The sequence below is a fragment of the Triticum dicoccoides genome, chromosome 1B (assembly GCF_002162155.2).
Source record: "Triticum dicoccoides isolate Atlit2015 ecotype Zavitan chromosome 1B, WEW_v2.0, whole genome shotgun sequence".
NCBI lineage: Eukaryota > Viridiplantae > Streptophyta > Magnoliopsida > Poales > Poaceae > Triticum > Triticum dicoccoides.
In genome coordinates, this window is record NC_041381.1 from 301,573,333 (window position 1) to 301,592,421 (window position 19,089).

Below are 19,089 nucleotides of genomic sequence, written 5' to 3' on the forward strand. Positions count from 1 at the left end.
GCCCTGTAGGCGCTGGTTCCTGTTCGTCTCCGGCATCGTCGTCCATAGCGTCGATGTCGTCGGAGTCGTAGTCTAGCATGTCGGTTAGATCGTCGACAATGGCTACAAAGTGGGTGGTGGGTGGGCTCTGAATTTCTTCGTCGTCCGTACCCCAACCATCCTGGCCATAGTCCGGCCAGGACTCTCCTGATAACGAGAGATGCTTTAGTGAATTCAGGATATCGCCAAAAGGCAAGTATTGAAAGATGTCCGCCACGGTGAATTCCATAACCGGCGCCCAATCCGCATTGATCGATAGGGGCGCGGGTGGTTCGGAGTCCGGCGAGGAGTTCGGCACCTCGGAATCACGAGTTTCGCAGGGGACAAGATCAGTGTTCAGCTCCATCACCATGGATGTTGAAGCCCCCAGGGCGGCGTCTATCCACCGGCCCTCGATCTGGGCGATCGGCTCCGGGCTAATAGCCGAAGCGGATCCGTGTGCGGCCACCAAGGCACTGTACGGTGGCAGAGCTAGATCATGCCCGTCGTCACAGTGCGGCGTGCTTGGCTGTGGCTCGAGTCCGTCGAAGATCAAGTCTCCGCGGACATCGGCCGTGAAGTTTAAGCTTCCGAATCTGACCTGACGGCCAGGGGCGTAGCTTTCGATATGCTCCAGATGGCCAAGTGAATTGGCCCGTAGTGCGAAGCCGCCGAATACGAAGATCTGTCCGGGGAGAAAAGTCTCACCCTGGACAACGTTGTTGGTTGAAGATGCCATCAAACCTATCGGTGACGACACATAGGAACTCTCAATGAAAGCACCAATGTCGGTGTCAAAACCGGCGGATCTCGGGTAGGGGGTCCCGAACTGTGCGTCTAGGCGGATGGTAACAAGAGACGAGGGACACGATATTTTTACCCAGGTTCGGGCCCTCTTGATGGAGGTAAAACCCTACGTCCTGCTTGATTAATAGTGATGATGTGGGTAGTACAAGAGTAGATCTACCACGAGATCAAGGAGGCTAAACCCTAGAAGCTAGCCTATGGTATGATTGTTGTAATGTATGTTGTCCTACGGACTAAAGCCCTCTGGTTTATATAGACACCGGGGAAGGCTAGGGTTACACAGAGTCGGTTACAATGGTAGGAGATCTACATATCCATATTGCCAAGCTTGCCTTCCACGCCAAGGAAAGTCCCATCCGGACACGGGACGGAGTCTTCAATCTTGTATCTTCGTAGTCTTGGAGTCCGGCGGATATTGATAGTCCGGCCGTCCGGACACCACCTAGTCCAGGACTCCCTCAGTAAGTATATGCATCACAATCATGTGTATGAGGAATTCTTGCTGATGTACATATTGTTTGCAAGAAGGACTCATGAGCATGAAGGTATTCTCTTGAACATTCTTTGCTCTGATGCATATGGCCAAGATACATGTAACACATTTCCTGCTCTATCATGTTTATGCTCTCACATGCTTCTACATTCCATATTCACATGATTGCATACATGTAGGGGGAGCCTATGTTTGTTACATGTCTTTCCGAAGCTTTACTTGCTACTCTTTATATCTTTATCTAAAGCTTTGATGTATGTTGCCATCAATTACCAAAAAGGGGGAGATTGAAAGCACAAGTGCTCCCTAGGTGGTTTTGGTAATTAATGTCAACATATCTCTTGTTGGACTAACACTTTTATCTAGCATGTTTCAGATAAGTTCAACAATGGAGTGGCATGGACTAAAGGATGTGGGAACTCCATCAAGATTCTATGGACAAAGGATTGGCTCTAGCTTCAAGCTCAAGACTCTTCATTTTACATTTTTAGTGGTCCAAGAACACATTGAGTCTATAGGAAAAGCCAATACTATCAAGGAGGGATGAGGTGTTGCTTAATGAGCCTCTTGCTTCATGTGCTTAGTGATATGCTCCAAAACCCTCAGCTACTTTCCCACTTCCACAAATGACCTAAACCCAAAGCCAAAATCGGTCACACCAATTTTTCCTATCCGGCACCACTGATTCCATATGTCATAGCCACTGCCACAAACCCTAAGCAAATCGGTCTTACCAATAGGGATCTCGGTCTCACCGAGATGGGATTGTAATCTCTCTGTGTATGTCCATTATCAAATCGGTCTCACCGAGTTTGAGCAATCGGTACTACCGAGATTACAATGCAAACTCTCTGGAAAACTTATTACCAAAATCGGTCTCACCGAGGTTGAGTAATCGGTCCCACCGAGTTTGCCTGACCAACTCTCTGGAAAGCTTATTACCAAATCGGTTTCATCGAGTTTGTGTAATCGGTCCTACCGAGATTACGTTATGCCCTAACCCTAACCGAATCGGTCTCACCGAGTTGCATTTCAGTCCCACCGAAAACCCTAACGGTCACATTATTTGCTGAATCAGTCTGACCGAGTTTAATGATTCGGTCCCATCGAGTTCGGTAGATTGTGTGTAACGGCTAGATTTTGTGTGGAGGCTATATATACCCCTCCACCTCCTCTTCATTCGTGAAGAGAGCCATCAGAACGAACCTACACTTCCAGCATACATTTTCTGAGAGAGAACTACCTACTCATGTGTTGAGGCCAAGATATTCCATTCCTACCATATGAATCTTGATCTCTAGCCTTCCCCAAGTTGCTTTCCACTCAAGTATTCTTTCCACCAGATCCAAAACCTATGAGAGAGAGTTGAGTGTTGGGGAGACTATCATTTGAAGCACAAGAGCAAGGAGTTCATCATGAACGCACCATTTGTTACTTCTTGGAGAGTGGTGTCTCCTAGATTGGCTAGGTGTCACTTGGGAGCGTCCGACAAGATTGTGGAGTTGAACCAAGGAGTTTGTAAGGGGAAGGAGATCGCCTACTTCGTGAAGATCTACCGCTTGTGAGGCAAGTCCTTCGTGGGCGACGGCCATGGTGGGATAGACAAGGTTGCTTCTTCGTGGACCCATTCGTGGGTGGAGCCATCCGCGGACTCGCGCAGCCGTTACCCTTCATGGGTTGAAGTCTCCATCAACGTGGATGTACGATAGCACCACCTATCGGAACCACGCCAAAAACATCCGTGTCTCCAATTGCGTTTGAATCCTCCAAACCCTTCCCTTTACTTTCTTGCATGTTGCATGCTTTACTTTCCGCTGCTCACATACTCTTTGCATGCTTGGTTGATATGTATTGTGAACATTAAACTTGTGCCTAAACTCCACTTAAACTTACGGAAACTTAAAAACTGCAACTTTGGCACTTAGTGTCTAATCACCCCCCCTCTAGACACCTCTTCTCAAGGTCCTACACCACGTGTCAACATATCATAGGCGCGTCTCGCCCATTGGATGAGTGACACATGTGCCAGCGCGGACCTGACACGTGTCTCCTCCAGCCAATGATTATTTTACATGTGGAAAATCCCCATTGGTCGGGGCTGTTAACGGGTTATCGGATCGAAAACCCGACCTGATAGCTTAACGGCGTTCCTTTATCGTGGATGCCACGTGTCGGTCACCCTTGACGAAAGCACTTCTGTGACGCGCGATTTATCGTCATGGAAGTGGATGACACTTCCGTGATGATAATTTTGGTAATGTCACGGAACACTTCTACGAGAGCACAGGTATGACTATCTTGATTCTATCATAAATTTGTCATGGATGTACATGCATGACAAAAAACGCGACCTACTGTGACAAACACGTATCCTCACGGAGGTGTATTTTTTTGTAGTGTAGTAGCCCCTGATACACTGTTCGGTGGAAGAAAGAACCGGATAGAGGATCAAATATATGTTCGTAGGAGACTCACTTTATGGCATCTCTCCCTCTTTTTTTATAAGCAGGCGTCTGTAGCGACTGCCGCCTCTCATACTGCGGAAGTCTCCGGATTGAAGCAAAGTCCGGAACGGGCCGAACAAGAACTCGGCTGAGTGAAGAAGCACTTGGAGGATAACCAAGGTATGCAAAAATGAAAGCACAAGTGCTCCCTAGGTGGTTTTGGTAATTAATGTCAACATATCTCTTGTTGGACTAACCCTTTTATCTAGTATGTTTCAGACAAGTTCAACAATGGAGCGGCATGGGCTAAAGGATGTGGGAACTCCTTCAAGATGCTAAGGACAAAGGATTGGCTCAAGCTTCAAGCTCAAGACTCTTCATTTTATATTTTAGTGATCCAAGATCACATTGAGTCTATAGGAAAAGCCAATACTATAAAGAAGGGATGAGGTGTTGCTTAATGAGTTTCTTGCTCCACTGTGCTTAGTGATATGCTCCAAAACCTTCAACTACTTTCCCACTTCCACACAAATGACCTAAACCTAAAGTCAAACTCGGCCCCACTGATTCTTTCTATTCAGTGCCACCGAGTTCAGATGTCATAGCCACTGCCACAAACCCTAGGCAAATCGGTCTCACCGATAGGGATCTCGGTCTCACCGAGATGGGATTGTAATCTCTTTGTGTATATCCATTACCAAAATCAGTCTCACCGAGTTTGAGCAATCGGTACTACCGAGATTACAATGTAAACTTCCTGGTTAACTTGTTACCAAAATTGGTCTCATCGAGTTTGTGTAATCGGTCCAACCGAGTTTGCCTGACCAACTCTCTGGAAGGCTTATTACCAAAATTAGTCTCACCGAGTTTGCGTAATTGGTCTCACCGAGATTACGTTATGCCCTAACCCTAACCATATCGGCCTTATCGAGTTGCATTTCGGTCCCACCAAAAATCCTAACGGTCACTAGATTTGCTAAATCGGTCCGACCGAGTTTGTTGATTCGGTCCCACCGAGTTTGGTAAATTGTGTGTAACGGTTAGATTTTGTGTGGAGGCTATATATACCCCTCCACCTCCTCTTCATTCGTGGAGAGAACCATCAGAACAAACCTACACTTCCAACTTACCATTTCTGAGAGAGAACCACCTACTCATGTGTTGAGGCCAAGATATTCCATTCCTACCATATGAAGCTTGGTCTCTAGCCTTCCCCAAGTTGCTTTCCACTCAAATCTTCTTTCCACCAGATCCAAAACCTATGAGAGAGAGTTGAGTGTTGGGAGACTATCATTTGAAGCACAAGAGCAAGGAGTTCATCATCAACGCACCACTTGTTACTTCTTGGAGAGTGGTGTCTCCTAGATTGGCTAGGTGTCACTTGGGAGCCTCCGACAAGATTGTGGTGTTGAACCAAGGAGTTTGTAAGGGCAAGGAGATCGCCTACTTCGTGAAGATCTACCGCTAGTGAGGCAAGTCCTTAGTGGGCGACGGCCATGGTGGGATAGACAAGGTTGCTTCTTCATGGACCCTTCGTGGGTGGAGCCCTCCATGGACTCGCACAACTGTTACCCTTCGTGGGTTGAAGTCTCCATCAACGTGGATGTACGATAGCACCACCTATCGGAACCACGCCAAAAACATCTGTGTCTCCAATTGCGTTTGAATCCTCCAAACCCTTCCCTTTACATTCTTGCAAGATGCATGCTTTACTTTCCGCTGCTCATATACTCTTTGCATGCTTGCTTGATATGTATTGTGAGTGTTAAACTTGTGCCTAAACTCCACCTAAACTTTAAGAACTTAAAAACTGCTACTTTTTCACTTAGTGTCTAATCACCCCCCCTCTAGACACCTCTTCTCAAGGTCCTACAAGTGGTATCAGAGCATTGGTCTCCATTGCCTTGGTTTAATCACCATTGGAGGAAGATGGATGAGTCTACTTTGGGGAGTCTTAGACATAGAGTGCCTATTCTTGATGGAGAGTATTTTCGTGAGTGGAAAAATGAGATGCTTGTAATTTTCAATCAATATCATTTGAACAAGTACATTGCTAGCCCTTGTGCACCTCATGTTGATGTTATGCATCCTACTCTTGATGAGTCAATTGATATGATTAGGAATCTTAGAACTGCCAAACTTATCATTAGAGGATTGCCTAGAAACTTGATTGGATGTTTGCCTATTTTTAAGTGTGCCTACACTATATGGAAATTTCTTGAGGAACGCTTTCCAAATTATTCCTTGAAAAATCTTGATGAAATTCTCCATAAGTCCATTGCCTTGAGTAAGATGAATACTAGTGATCCTATGTTTGGTGATCGTCTATTTGAGCTTACAAACCTTATGCGTGCAAAAGGAGATGTTGGAATTATTAGTGATATTATTTCCGAAGCTATAAAAATTCATAAGCAAGATCATTGTCAAACTCACTCTAACGAATCACCCTCTCTAGGATTTGGTCCACCACATGATGATGTTGAACATGGATACTATGATGAGGATGATGATAGTGACTTCGATCTTGATGATGCAATGAGACACTTTGGTCTTATGGCAAATCTTCGGGGATATTTGTCAGGAGGAAAGGAATGGGTTCTTGATAGTGGATGTACCGATCACATGACCAGAGATAAAGACATGTTTCGTGAGCTTGCTGAAAATGATAGTCCTCGAAAGTATGTCACCTTCGGTGACAACTCAAAGGGTAAGGTGGTTGGCCTCAGTAAGGTGGCCATATCACATGATAGCTCCATACAAAATGTCATGCTCGTTGAATCTCTTGGATACAACTTACTTTCAGTATCTAGACTTGCTGATTTCGGTTTCAATGTCCTATTTACTGAAGTAGATTGTCAAGTGTTTCGTCAATATAATCATAAAATGGTCTTTACCGGTGTGCGTAGAGGTGATCTATACATTGTTGATTTCACTAAAAAGGCTCAACCTAAAACTTGCTTCATTGCTAAATCCTCAAAAGGTTGGTTATGGCATAGACGATTAGGTCATGTTGGTATGTGAAACCTTGATAAGCTTATTAAAGGAAATAATATCCTTGGAGTTAATGATGTCATATTTGATAAGGATAGACTTTGCAGCGCTTGTCAGGCAGGTAAACAGGTTGGAGGAAGGCATCCTGTGAAGAACATCATGACCACAAGGAGGCCACTCGAGCTACTTCACATGGATCTCTTTGGTCCCAACTCTTACAAGAGTCTCGGTGGAAATTCTTTCGGTCCAGTTATAGTTGATCATTTTTCAAGATTTACGTGGGTGTTCTTTCTCTATAATAAATCGCAGGTCCAAAAGATCTTCAAAAACTTCGCTAGGAAGGCCCAAAATCAATTTGAAGTGAAGATCAAGAAGGTTCGTAGTGACAACGGAACGGAGTTCAAGAACGCAAATGTGGACACCTTTCTTGACGAAGAAGGGATTTACACGAGTTCTCGGCTACATACACACCTCAACAAAATGGAGTCGTTGAGAGGAAGAACCGGACGCTCATCGAAATGGCGAGAACGTTGCTTGATGAGTACAAGACATCGATGCACTTTTGGGCAGAAGCGGTTGAGACAGGTTGTCATGCAACAAATCGCTTGTATCTCCACAAGCTACTCGGCAAGACGGCATACGAGCTCCTCACTGGTAACAAACCCCAAGTTGGATACTTTCGAGTATTCGGCTCAAAGTGCTACATTCTTGATAAGCATCATCGTTCTAAATTTGCTCCTAAGTCTCATGAAGGTTTCCTACTAGGTTATGGCTCAAACTCTCGCACTTACCGTGTCTACAACAATTTCACCTGAAAGGTTGAAGAGATGGTAGATGTGAAGTTTGATGAATCTAACAGCTCGCAAGTAGAGCAATTGCCAATTGATGTAGGAGACAAAGATCCCTCGGAAGCAATCCAAGACTTGTTTATTGGCAAGTTTCGTCCAACGGAGGTGAAGGAGAGTACCTCGTCCGTCCAAGTGGAAGCTTCTACTTCACGACAAGGTGAACCAAGATTTGATACGGAAGCATCCACAAGTGGGACACCCCAAGATGAAGAAAACGAGGAAGTGCATCAAGATGAACGTCAACAACCTCCTTATCCACCACGACAAGAGAACGACAACGCCAACAATGAAGAAGGCCAAGAAGAAGAACAAGATGAATAAGAAGTTCAACCAAGAAACAAGCAAAAGCTTTCATGAGTTCGAGCAATAATTGCTAAAGACCATCCCGTCGAGCAAATCTACAATGATATCCAAACCGGGAGAATCACTCGCTCTAAAACTCGTTTAGCTAACTTTTGTGAAAACTATTCTTTCATCTCTAGCATTGAACCTATGAAGGTCGAAGAAGCATTGGAAGACCTGGATTGGATAAATTCTATGCATGAAGAGCTACACAACTTTGAGAGGAACCAAGTTTGGACATTGGTTGAGAAGCCCGGCAACAACCACAACATCATCGGTACCAAATGGGTGTTCCGCAACAAGCAAGATGAAGATGGACAAGTAGTTCGCAACAAAGCACGTCTCATCGCCCAAGGCTACACACAAGTCGAAGGTATGGACTATGGTGAGACTTACACTCCCGTTGCTAGACTTGAGTCCATCCGCATCTTACTTGCCTATGCTAATCACCATGATATCACCTTGTACCAAATGGACATTAAAAGTGCTTTTCTAAATGGTGAAATAGAAGAGGAAGTTTGTGTTAAACAACCTCCCGGCTTTTTCAATCTTAAGAATCCCAATCATGTTTACAAACTTCACAAAGCCCTTTATGGTCTTAAACAAGCTCCTAGAGCGTGGTATAAATGCTTGACCAAGTTCCTTACTGAAAAAGGCTTTGAAATTGGAAAAATAGATTCTACTCTTTTTACTAAAAGGGTTAATGGAGAACTATTTGTGTGCCAAATCTATGTTGATGATATTATATTTGGTTCAACTAACCCTCATTTTAGTGAAAAGTTTGGGAAGCTAATGTCGGAGAAGTTTGAGATGTCTATGATGAGTGAACTCAAATTCTTTCTTGGGTTGCAAATCAAGCAAACTAAGGAAGGTACCTTTGTTTCTCAAACGAAGTGCACCAAGGACTTATTCAAGAAGTTCAATATGCAAGAATTGAAAGGTATGTATACACCCATGCCTACTAGTGGACATCTTGATTTGACCAAAGATGGTGAACCGGTTGATCAAAAGGTTTATGGCTCTATGATTGGTTCATTGTTATATTTATGTGCTTCACGTCCCGATATCATGTTAAGTGTGTGCATGTGTGCACGATATTAAGTTGCTCCTAAAGAATGTCATTTTAAGGCCGTGAAAAGGATAGTGAGATACTTAATCCGTACACCAAATTTTGGCATTTGGTATCCTAAGAGGGCCTCTTTCGATCTTGTCGGCTACTCTGACTCGGACTATGCTGGATACAAGGTTGATAGAAAGTCCACTTCGGGTACTTGTCAATTTCTTGGTAGATCTCTTGTGTCTTGGTCCTCCAAGAAACAAAACTCGGTATCCTTATCCACCGCCGAAGCGGAATACATTGCCGCTGGCTCATGTTGTGCTCAATTACTTTGGATGACCCAAACTCTTAAAGACTATGGGATATATGTGAAACATGTTCCATTGCTTTGTGACAATGAAAGTGCTATTAAAATTGGTCATAATCCTGTACAACATTCTCGAACTAAGCATATTGAAGTTCGTCATCATTTCATTCGAGATCATGTTTCTAAGGGTGACATTGATCTTAAGCATGTTTCCACCGAAAAGCAATTAGCGGATATATTCACTAAACCTCTTGATGAAAAAGTGTTTTGCAGGTTAGCAGGAGAATTGAACATCATTGATGCTTCAAACTTGGAGTAGAAACTCCATCGGATACATGCAAGACATGAGCTTATGACTAATCCTTGATATTTCACTTATGATGAAAATTTTATGTCTTGGATATACTTGCAACTTGTATGTTATCTAACCCATGTAGGTACTTGGTTGAATCAATTCCATGAGATTGTAATCTACTCAGATCTTGAACAATCTCTACATCACCAAGTTTCTACACTATGGTGGTTGAAGACAAGGAAGTACGGAACCACTCAAAACATATCTTTGACAAATCCAATGTTAAGCTTCATGATTGTCATTTTTGGATATACAAGTGTTCTTCCTTGCAAGAACTAACCCATGTAGGTAGATGGACTCAAATTCCAAGTGGTGCTCCCAACTATTGATGAGCTACATCAACCTTGAGCAACCCACACAAGTTCAACTACATGGACAACACCACCAACCAAGGTATGTTATTCCATTTTAGAGAAGCTTTACTCGAAGTCATGAGCTAAAGCAACTCGACAAAATGTGAATACATCAAGATGCTTAAACAAAAAATGGCAACCCCATTTTGAGCATAAACGATGAGTATGACCTATGATCAAGTGATCTCACTTGACTCCTAAGTCAACATACTCTAACATAGGCGACTTTGTCACCGACCATCTCTAGATGAAGTTCTCTTGTGTTCTTTTCTATGTTCTTTGCATCTGTTTCATGCATATTTGTTTCCCCTTTCAAAAAAAAACTTCATCTAGATTTTTTATGTTTGCTCTGCATTTTCTACATCCAATTCCTTGCAAATTTGTGTGAGATCTTACTACTCTAGTGAGCTGAGGTGACAAGTGTTTTCTCTGTGATGAACTCGGTTTCACCGATTTGTTGTTCTCGGTCCAACCGAAGCATACAACTCGGTGCCACCGATTTCACAACAAAAAGTTTGCCACTTATTCTGTGTTTCTTCTAATCCAGCTCCACTCAATGAATCTTATCCTCTACAAGCATCACATTTTTAACATTGCTTCGCACTGTGTCTCAAGGATCAAACCCTTCTTAGAAATTGATGTCAAAGGGGGAGAGAGATCACATCAAAGCTTCTTATCACTTAAAGAGATCACATCAGAGAGAGAAAGTATCACCTCCTCAGGGGGAGAAAGAGACCTCCAGGGGGAGAGAATACTCAAGTAGAAAGTATTTCTCAAGGATCCCAGATGCTTGGTATTCAAGAGGAGAGATGCTACATGTCTTCTTGAGGGGAGAGACATGTTCACATGTTCATATGTGCTTATTTGCATTAGATTGCATTAGCTCAGGTATTCAAGATGCTTGGTATTCAAGAGGAGAGATGCTACATGTCTTCTTGAGGGGAGAGACATGTTCACATGTTCATATGTGCTTATTTGCATTAGATTGCATTAGCTCAGTTCATTTATATATCTTTCAGCTCTAATTCTCTGTTCCCTATCTTATCCCGTTACCCATGCTAGATTCAGGGGGAGCAAGACATCTAAGTGAAAGAAATCACTCAAATTCATTGCATATCTTTACTCGTGGGGACATGTCTAATCCAATGTGGTACTTAGTACTCAATCTCTACATGTCATCCTAGTCTTGGTATTCTTGTATTTCCTTCTGTTTGCTCTGGCTAGTAGATGTACCTGTCTTATCTAACCTTGTTTGCGCAGGTTCATTCCATCCTAAGCCAACTCAAGACTACAAGGTAAGTATATGCATCACAATCATGTGTATGAGGAATTCTTCCTGATGTACATACTGTTTGCAAGAAGGACTCATGAGCATGAAGGTATTTTCTTTAATTTTCTTTGCTCTGATGCATATGGCCAAGATACATGTAACACATTGCCTGCTCTATCATGGTTATACTCTCACATACTTCTATATTCCATATTCACATGATTGCATATATGTAGGGGGAGCCTATGCTTGTTACATGTCTTTCCAAAGCTTTAACTTGCTATTCTTATCTAAAGCTTTGATGTATGTTGTCATCAATTACCAAAAAGGGGGAGATTGAAAGCACAAGTGCTCCCTAGGTGGTTTTGGTAATTAATGTCAACATATCTCTTGTTGGACTAACCCTTTTATCTAGTATGTTTCAGACAAGTTCAACAATGGAGTGGCATGGACTAAAGGATGTGGGAACTCCTTCAAGATGCTAAGGACAAAGGATTGGCTCAAGCTTCAAGATCAAGACTCTTCATTTTATATTTTAGTGATCCAAGATCACATTGAGTCTATAGGAAAAGCCAATACTATCAAGAAGGGATGAGGTGTTGTTTAATGAGTTTCTTGCTCCACAGTGCTTAGTGATATGCTCCAAAACCCTCAACTACTTTCCCACTTCCACACAAATGACTCAAACCTAAAGTCAAACTCGGCCCCACTGATTCTTTCTATCCGGTGCCACTGAGTTCAGATGTCATAGCCACTGCCACAAACCCTAGGAAAATCGGTTTCACCGATAGGGATCTCGGTCTCACCGAGATGGGATTGTAATCTCTCTGTGTATATACATTACCAAAATCGGTCTCACCGAGTTTGAGTAATCGGTACTACCGAGATTACAGTGTAAACTTCCTGGTTAACTTATTACCAAAATTGGTCTCACCGAGTTTGTGTAATCTGTCCAACCGAGTTTGCCTGACCAACTCTCTGGAAGGCCTATTACCAAAATCGGTCTCACCGAGTTTGTGTAATCAGTCTCACCGAGATTACGTTATGCCCTAACCCTAACCATATCGGTCTTACCGAGTTGCATTTCGGTCCCACCAAAAATCCTAACGGTCACTAGATTTGCTAAATCGGTCCGACCGAGTTTGTTGATTCGGTCCCACCTAGTTTGGTAAATTGTGTGTAACGGTTAGATTTTGTGTGGAGGCTATATATACCCCTCCACCTCCTCTTCATTCGTGGAGAGAGCCATCAGAACAAACCTACACTTCCAACTTACCATTTCTGAGAGAGAACCACCTACTCATGTGTTGAGGCCAAGATATTCCATTCCTACCATATGAATCTTGATCTCTAGCCTTCCCCAAGTTGTTTTCCACTCAAATCTTGTTTCCACCAGATCCAAAACCTATGAGAGAGAGTTGAGTGTTGGGGAGACTATCATTTGAAGCACAAGAGCAACGAGTTCATCATCAACGAACCATTTGTTACTTCTTGGAGAGTGCCCTAGATTGGCTAGGTGTCACTTGGGAGCCTCCGACAAGATTGTGGAGTTGAACCAAGGATTTGTAAGGGCAAGTATATCGCCTACTTCGTGAAGATATACACTAGTGAGGCAAGTTCTTTGTGGGCGACGGCCATGGTGGGAAAGACAAGGTTGCTTCTTCGTGGACCCTTCGTGGGTGGAGCCCTCCGTGGACTCGCGCAACCGTTACCCTTCGTGGGTTGAAGTCTCCATCAACGTGGATGTATGATAGCACCACCTATCGGAGCCACGCCAACAACATCCATGTCTCCAATTGCGTTTGAATCCTCCAAACCCTTCCCTTTACATTCTTGCAAGTTGCATGCTTTACTTTCCGCTGCTCATATACTCTTTGCATGCTTGCTTGATATGTATTGTGATTGTTAAACTTGTGCCTAAACTCCACCTAAACTTTAAGAACTTAAAAACTGCTACTTTTTCACTTAGTGTTTAATCACCCCCCCCCCTAGACACCTCTTCTCAAGGTCCTACAAAAAACCTTGTTCGCATTCAGCGCGAATGAAGAAGTTAGTATGATGAAAATATTTTTATGTTGTGCTCTAGGGGCGACGGCCGAAGTTGAGGCTCTTAAGAAGGCTGTGGCTGAAGCCGAGAAGAAGGCAGACGTAGAGGCCAGGGTTGTTGAAGCTGAGTGAGAGCTTCAAGAGGCCGTGAAGAAATGCGAGACCTTGGAGCAGAGTTTAACGGAGAAAGAATCTGAACTCACCAAGGCTCATCAAGCCACATGCGATGCACAGGGGGAAGCCCAAGGTGCCCTGCAGGAAATCCAAGAGGCGAGGAAGATCGCGGTAGGTAAGGCTTTTTCTATGCAAAGCAAGTATTTGGGGAGAAAATCACGTTGCTAACTTGAATTCGGATTTCTCCAGGGGTATTTGCAGAGCTGCCATGCATCATATCTGATGCCGCACAATTCTATCGAGCCAAAGAAAGGAGCACTACGGAGAAGCTCTTCTGGTCACATTATATGGCGTCGGTGTATCTGTCGGCGTTCTCGGAACGGGGGTCCCCAGACTTGCCTGCCTGTGGCCTGCGGCGTGGCTCAAAGGAGGCCCAGCACAGCCCATATTCATCAACGCAAGCTCAAGACCCTCGCGAGGGGCCAAGCCTCGTGGGGTGGATGATGAGGAGCTTCTTCAGGCACGGCCTCATCAGGCTGGCTCATGAGGAGGCGGAGAGTTCAAGGTGGGGTACCTCGCGAGGTGCCCATGACGCAAGCCATGATGACCAAGGGCGCCAGTCGGGCGCCAGCCCGCACAGTGTCCTCCTTTCCTTTTTGGTGCAAAGGGAGCAAGCGCAGGCGAGGGCATCAAGCAAAGGTGTCCATTTCGGTGCAACAAGACCAAGACCAGCCCAACGGCCGGAAGGAAGTCATTGTGGAGCCCAAGCCGGTGTCACCACTAGAGCCTTTGACAGGCGAGGACCAACTTTAGTCAGGATAAGTGTACCCGATGTTCCCCTTCAAAATGGCCAATTGTTGGCGCCCTTCCCGCTCAATATTTGGGAAGAGGCCCAGGGCCTTTGCCTATAAATAGGACTAGCCACCCCCAGGGTAGAGGCATCTGGACCTGACCTAGCAATCGGGATCCTCACCAAGAAACCAGTAGATAGAGCGATTGAACTCCTCCAGCACTTCGTCGCACCAGCCAAGAACGGTCCCTCGCGAGGCTGTTCTGCCTTGTATTGTTCATCATCAAGCCCAAGAGGCAATCCACCACACCACACACTGGAGTAGGGTATTACACCACAATGGTGGCCTGAACCAGTATAAATCTTGTGTCTCTTGTGCTGTTCAGTTTGGTAGTTTAGGTCCTAGCGATTCAGCGAGGAGCGAGCCGGTAGAGGGTTGAATCTCCGCGCGCACCCTAGTGTTCCAACCTCAAGGGTCTACCGGAACCCGAAATCCGACATTTGGCGCGCCAGGTAGGGGTGCGCCGGAATTTGCCTTCCGTCGTCTCGTTCTTCTCCGACCACCGCATCCATGTCTGACGCTCGTCGGGCTCGCGCCGAGCCCCGAGCCACCCTCACTTCCCATGTCGCCCAGATGGCTCCCGTCGGCGGGCGCCCTCGTCGTTCCCCGTCACCTGCCGTCAACGCTGCCACCGGCCCGGCGGGGAACGAACAGCAAGAATCGTCTCAGCATACATCCATGAGGCGGGACGGCTGCACTGCCAAGCCCTCGCTCACCCCCGCTGGTTCTTCGTCACGCGCGCCCCACGGGGCCATGGAGGCCCGAGCTGCGCTCATCGCGGCAAACGAGCTCCTGCGCTACCGCCCCATCGATGACGTCTACGAAGAATGGCTCGACCGAGTGGCCAAGCTCGTCCGCGCCGCCGGAGGCGCCCCCGCGCCGTCCTTCTCGCTGCAGCGCACCCCGCCCTGTGCGGGCAATGAAGCTCCTGGGGCGCCTCAGCCGCCTCCTCCTCAAGAAGGCGCCCTGGCCCCAAGGCGCGCGGCCCCTGGGCGGAACCCGCTCCGTCAGGCGCCAGTGCGGCAAGAGCAGAGCTGCCAAGAAGTCCCTCGCCCTCGAGAAGCTGCCCGAGCGCTCCCTGCTCTAGCACGTCAAGACCCTGCGCTGCCCCCAGCCGCGGCGCATGGGGACCCGCAGGACCAAGCTCTACGTCGCCCAAGGCCCCCTGTGTCCACGGCGGGCTGCCGCGCCTTCACCTCCGAGCTGCGCAGCGTCGCGTGGCCCGGCAAGTTCAAGCCAGACCTGCCTCCTCGCTACGACGGCACGGCTGACCCTGCAGAGTTCCTCCATCTCTATGAGTTGGGCATCGAGGCTGCCAACGGAGACGAAAAGGTCATGGCGAACTGGTTTCCCATGGTGCTCAAGGACGGAGCCCGCACCTGGCTCCTGAATCTGGCCCCATGCACGATCTCCTCCTGGGACGAGATGCGCACCCGCTTCATCGCCAACTTCCAGGGTACTCGCGACCGGCCACCCACCGTGAGCGACATGCGCCGTATCAAGCAGCAACCAGGGGAAACCCTGCAGAAGTACATCCAGCGCTTCAACAACGCGCACCTCAAGATCCCCAGGGTGATGGAGGAGGCCATCATCTCAGCCTTCTCCAACGGCGTGCGCGACGTCAAGATGAAGGCGGAGCTGGTGATGCATGAAGACCTGTGCACCTCCTTGGAGCTGTTCAACTTGGCGACCAAGTGCACCAGGGCTGAGGAGGGGCGCCTCTCCCTCCTTGAGCTGCCTGCCGCGGACCCCGAAGAGAAGAAGCCCAAGGCCAAGGACGTGAAGCGCAAGGGAGCTGCCGTACTCGCGGCCGAACCAGACACCAAGCGGGGCAGAGATCAGCCCGAATCCTCCAAGGGCAGTCGATACTGCGTGTACCACGACCTCCACACCCACAACACCAATGAATGCCAAGAGCTCTGGGTCGTGCGTGAAGGAACGGTCGGCAGACGTCCCGACCGCAGCGACCGGGGCTACGACCGAGGAGGAGGAAGGAATACAGGACGTTGGGAAGACCGCGGCCCACGCCAAGGGTGGCGCGACCAACCTCGCGAGGATCGCTGGCAGGACCCGCCTCGCGAGGGAGGCTGGAGGGATCAGCCTCGCGAGGATCGCCCGCAAGGGAACGCAGGCCTCCCTCCGCTGCCGCCGCAGCCAAGGAGAAATGAAGACCGTCATCAGGACGAGGGGGCTGGGGGCTTCCACGAACCACGCGCGATCGCCTGCATCCTGGGCGGAGCTCAAGCCCCAGCCTCTCAGTGCATCTTCAAGCAGTTCGCCCGCGGAGTGAATGCAGTCCTCCCCAAGCTCGAGGCCACGCGCCCTCTTAGGTGGTCGGCATGCGCCATTACGTTCAGCTCAGCGGATCAGCTCAAGTGCGCGGCCACAGCCGGAGTCCTCCCGATGCTTTGTTCCCCAATCATCAGCAACGTGCTAGTCACCAAGACCCTCATCGACGGCGGGGTAGGGCTCAACGTCCTGTCCGTGGAAACATTCAATAATCTTCAAGTGCCCTACAGTCAGCTTCAGCCAACCAAGCCCTTCTCCGGAGTCACCGACGGCTCCACGGTCCCGATAGGGCAGGTCTGCCTTCCTATCACCTTCGGGGCACGCGACAACTACCGCACCGAGCTCATCGACTTTGATGTCGCCCACATTCGCATGCCGTACAACGCCATCCTCGGGTACCCGGCGCTGGCCAAGTTCATGGCCGTAACCCACCACGGCTACAACGTCCTCAAGATGCCAGGAAGCAGCGGGGTCATCACGGTGCCCTGCGGAGAGAGAGACGCAGTGTGCTCCCTGGAGCGAGCCTTTCAGGCCGCATCGCTGGAAGACCCAGACCGCGGCAGCAGGAGGCCTCCCGAGGCCGCCCCCAAGAAGAAGAAGACATCATCCGGCCCGGCCCCTCAGGAGGCAGGCCCCTCAGGGACCGCGCCTGCTCAGGGGGAGCCTCCTTCGATCGCACAGGGAAGCGCGCCCGGCGCCCTCCTCAGGCAGGGCTCGGGGACTCTCCCCTAGAGGACCGCCGACCTCGCCAAGGTCACGAGGGAGGTGCTTGGGCACCACGTGGAGGCGTGCTTCGAAGCACGTTTCCCTCAAGAAGGAGCAAGGCAAGGAGGGCCAAACCCTCAGGAGTTCGTCAGTAAGGCCGTTCGGGAGTTACAGGAGTCAAGGGTCATGAGAGGCAGCCGCCGCCTACCCGCCGTGGCCCCCCATCCAGGCAAGGATGGTGGGCTGCGCATCTGCATCGACATACCGGGGGTCAACCAAGCCGCGTCTCAAGAGCGCCTTTAACCCTCGCGAGTGGGACGTTGCGAGGGTCGGCCCCACAGCTACGTGCGCATGCCTTACGGCTTGCCGAACGCAGCTGCTGCGCACCAGCGTCTCATCAGGGCCATCTTGGAGGCTCAAGAGGTCAGGCATGCTGTAGCCCTGGTAGAGATGGAGATGGCCCGCGAGGAGCCGCCAGCACCTCCGGAGCCTCCTGAGGCCCCTGGGCCTGGGGGCTCGTGAGGATCGGCTCCCACAGCCCACCGGGTCTGCTACACCAACACCCCTTCGTCCCCAACATCATCAGGTGACATCTTTGAAGTTCAATTTCTGGCTGGGAGCACCCTCAGGGCTGCATTATTCCCAGGCCGCGTGGGTCCATCCCTGCGCCATGTATCCCTTTTATTTCATGTATTTAGCTTACCTTATTGGGGGCACCCCTCGGGCTGCATCATCCCCAGGCCGCTCGGGCCTGACCCAGCGGCATGTACCCTTCTTGCGTTTATTTTAGGGCTATGCTTTCGATCCACCATGCATGTTATTTGGTGCCTTTTTCCCTTGGGTGTCGGAATCTTGGGCGCTAAAGGGGGGGTGCCTGAGCATCGCGACTCAGGGCTCCTACCGGCTCTCCGGCCCTCACCCTCTGGTCTTGTCCATGGCATCGCGACCTGGCATACCAGCAACGGCTGAGATCAGCCCGAGAGCCGGGACCCAAGGACGTAGAGTTTCGACATCTAACCCAGCTTGCGCGTTAAAGGGGGGTGCCTGAGCATCGCGACTCAGGGCTCCTACCGGCTCTCCGGCCCTCACCCTCTGGTCTTGTCCATGGCATCGCGACCTGGCATGCTAGTGACGGCTGAGACCAGCCCGAGAGCCGGGACCCGAAGACGTAGAGCACCGGCATCTGGCGAAATTTGCAGGAACACACTCGAAGATAAGGCCCAGAGCCAGGAGCAACCCGCCTTGAGGTAGGGCCCCGTGAGTCCCGCGCTAGCTCACGGGTGCCCAGATACACCTCGTCAAGCCCTACCGTGCCAACCACGTGTCAGGGTGGGGCTGTATACGCCCCTGGGGCTCCTCCCGGAGGGGAGCCCCCTCCCACGTACCAGAGGAGCCCCCTCCCACGTACCAGTGGAAGCACCATGCTTCGCGCTGGCTGACGACACTGCCGAGGAGCGGCTATGCCCGTACGCATACGGAAGCACTATGCTCCGCGCTGGTGATAAACAACTGAGGGTGGCCTCCGGGCCGCATCAACCTCAGGGAGCCCGGAGCTCAGTGTCTGGCCTTGTCGCAACGCCTCCCCTCGGGAGTGCCGCGCGAAGGGGCTGGGCACGGGGGTTGCGCCTGGGTCTCGCCCAGACACACGCCACCTGGCCAGGCCCCCCCAGGCCTGGTTCGTCGCACATCCCTTCCCGAGCGGAGCCAAGGTACGAAGGTTGTTTGAGTGTCAAGGGGGACTCTTGAGCATCGCGACTCAGGAGCCTAACTGGTCACGTAGCCCCTCACTCCTTAGTTCC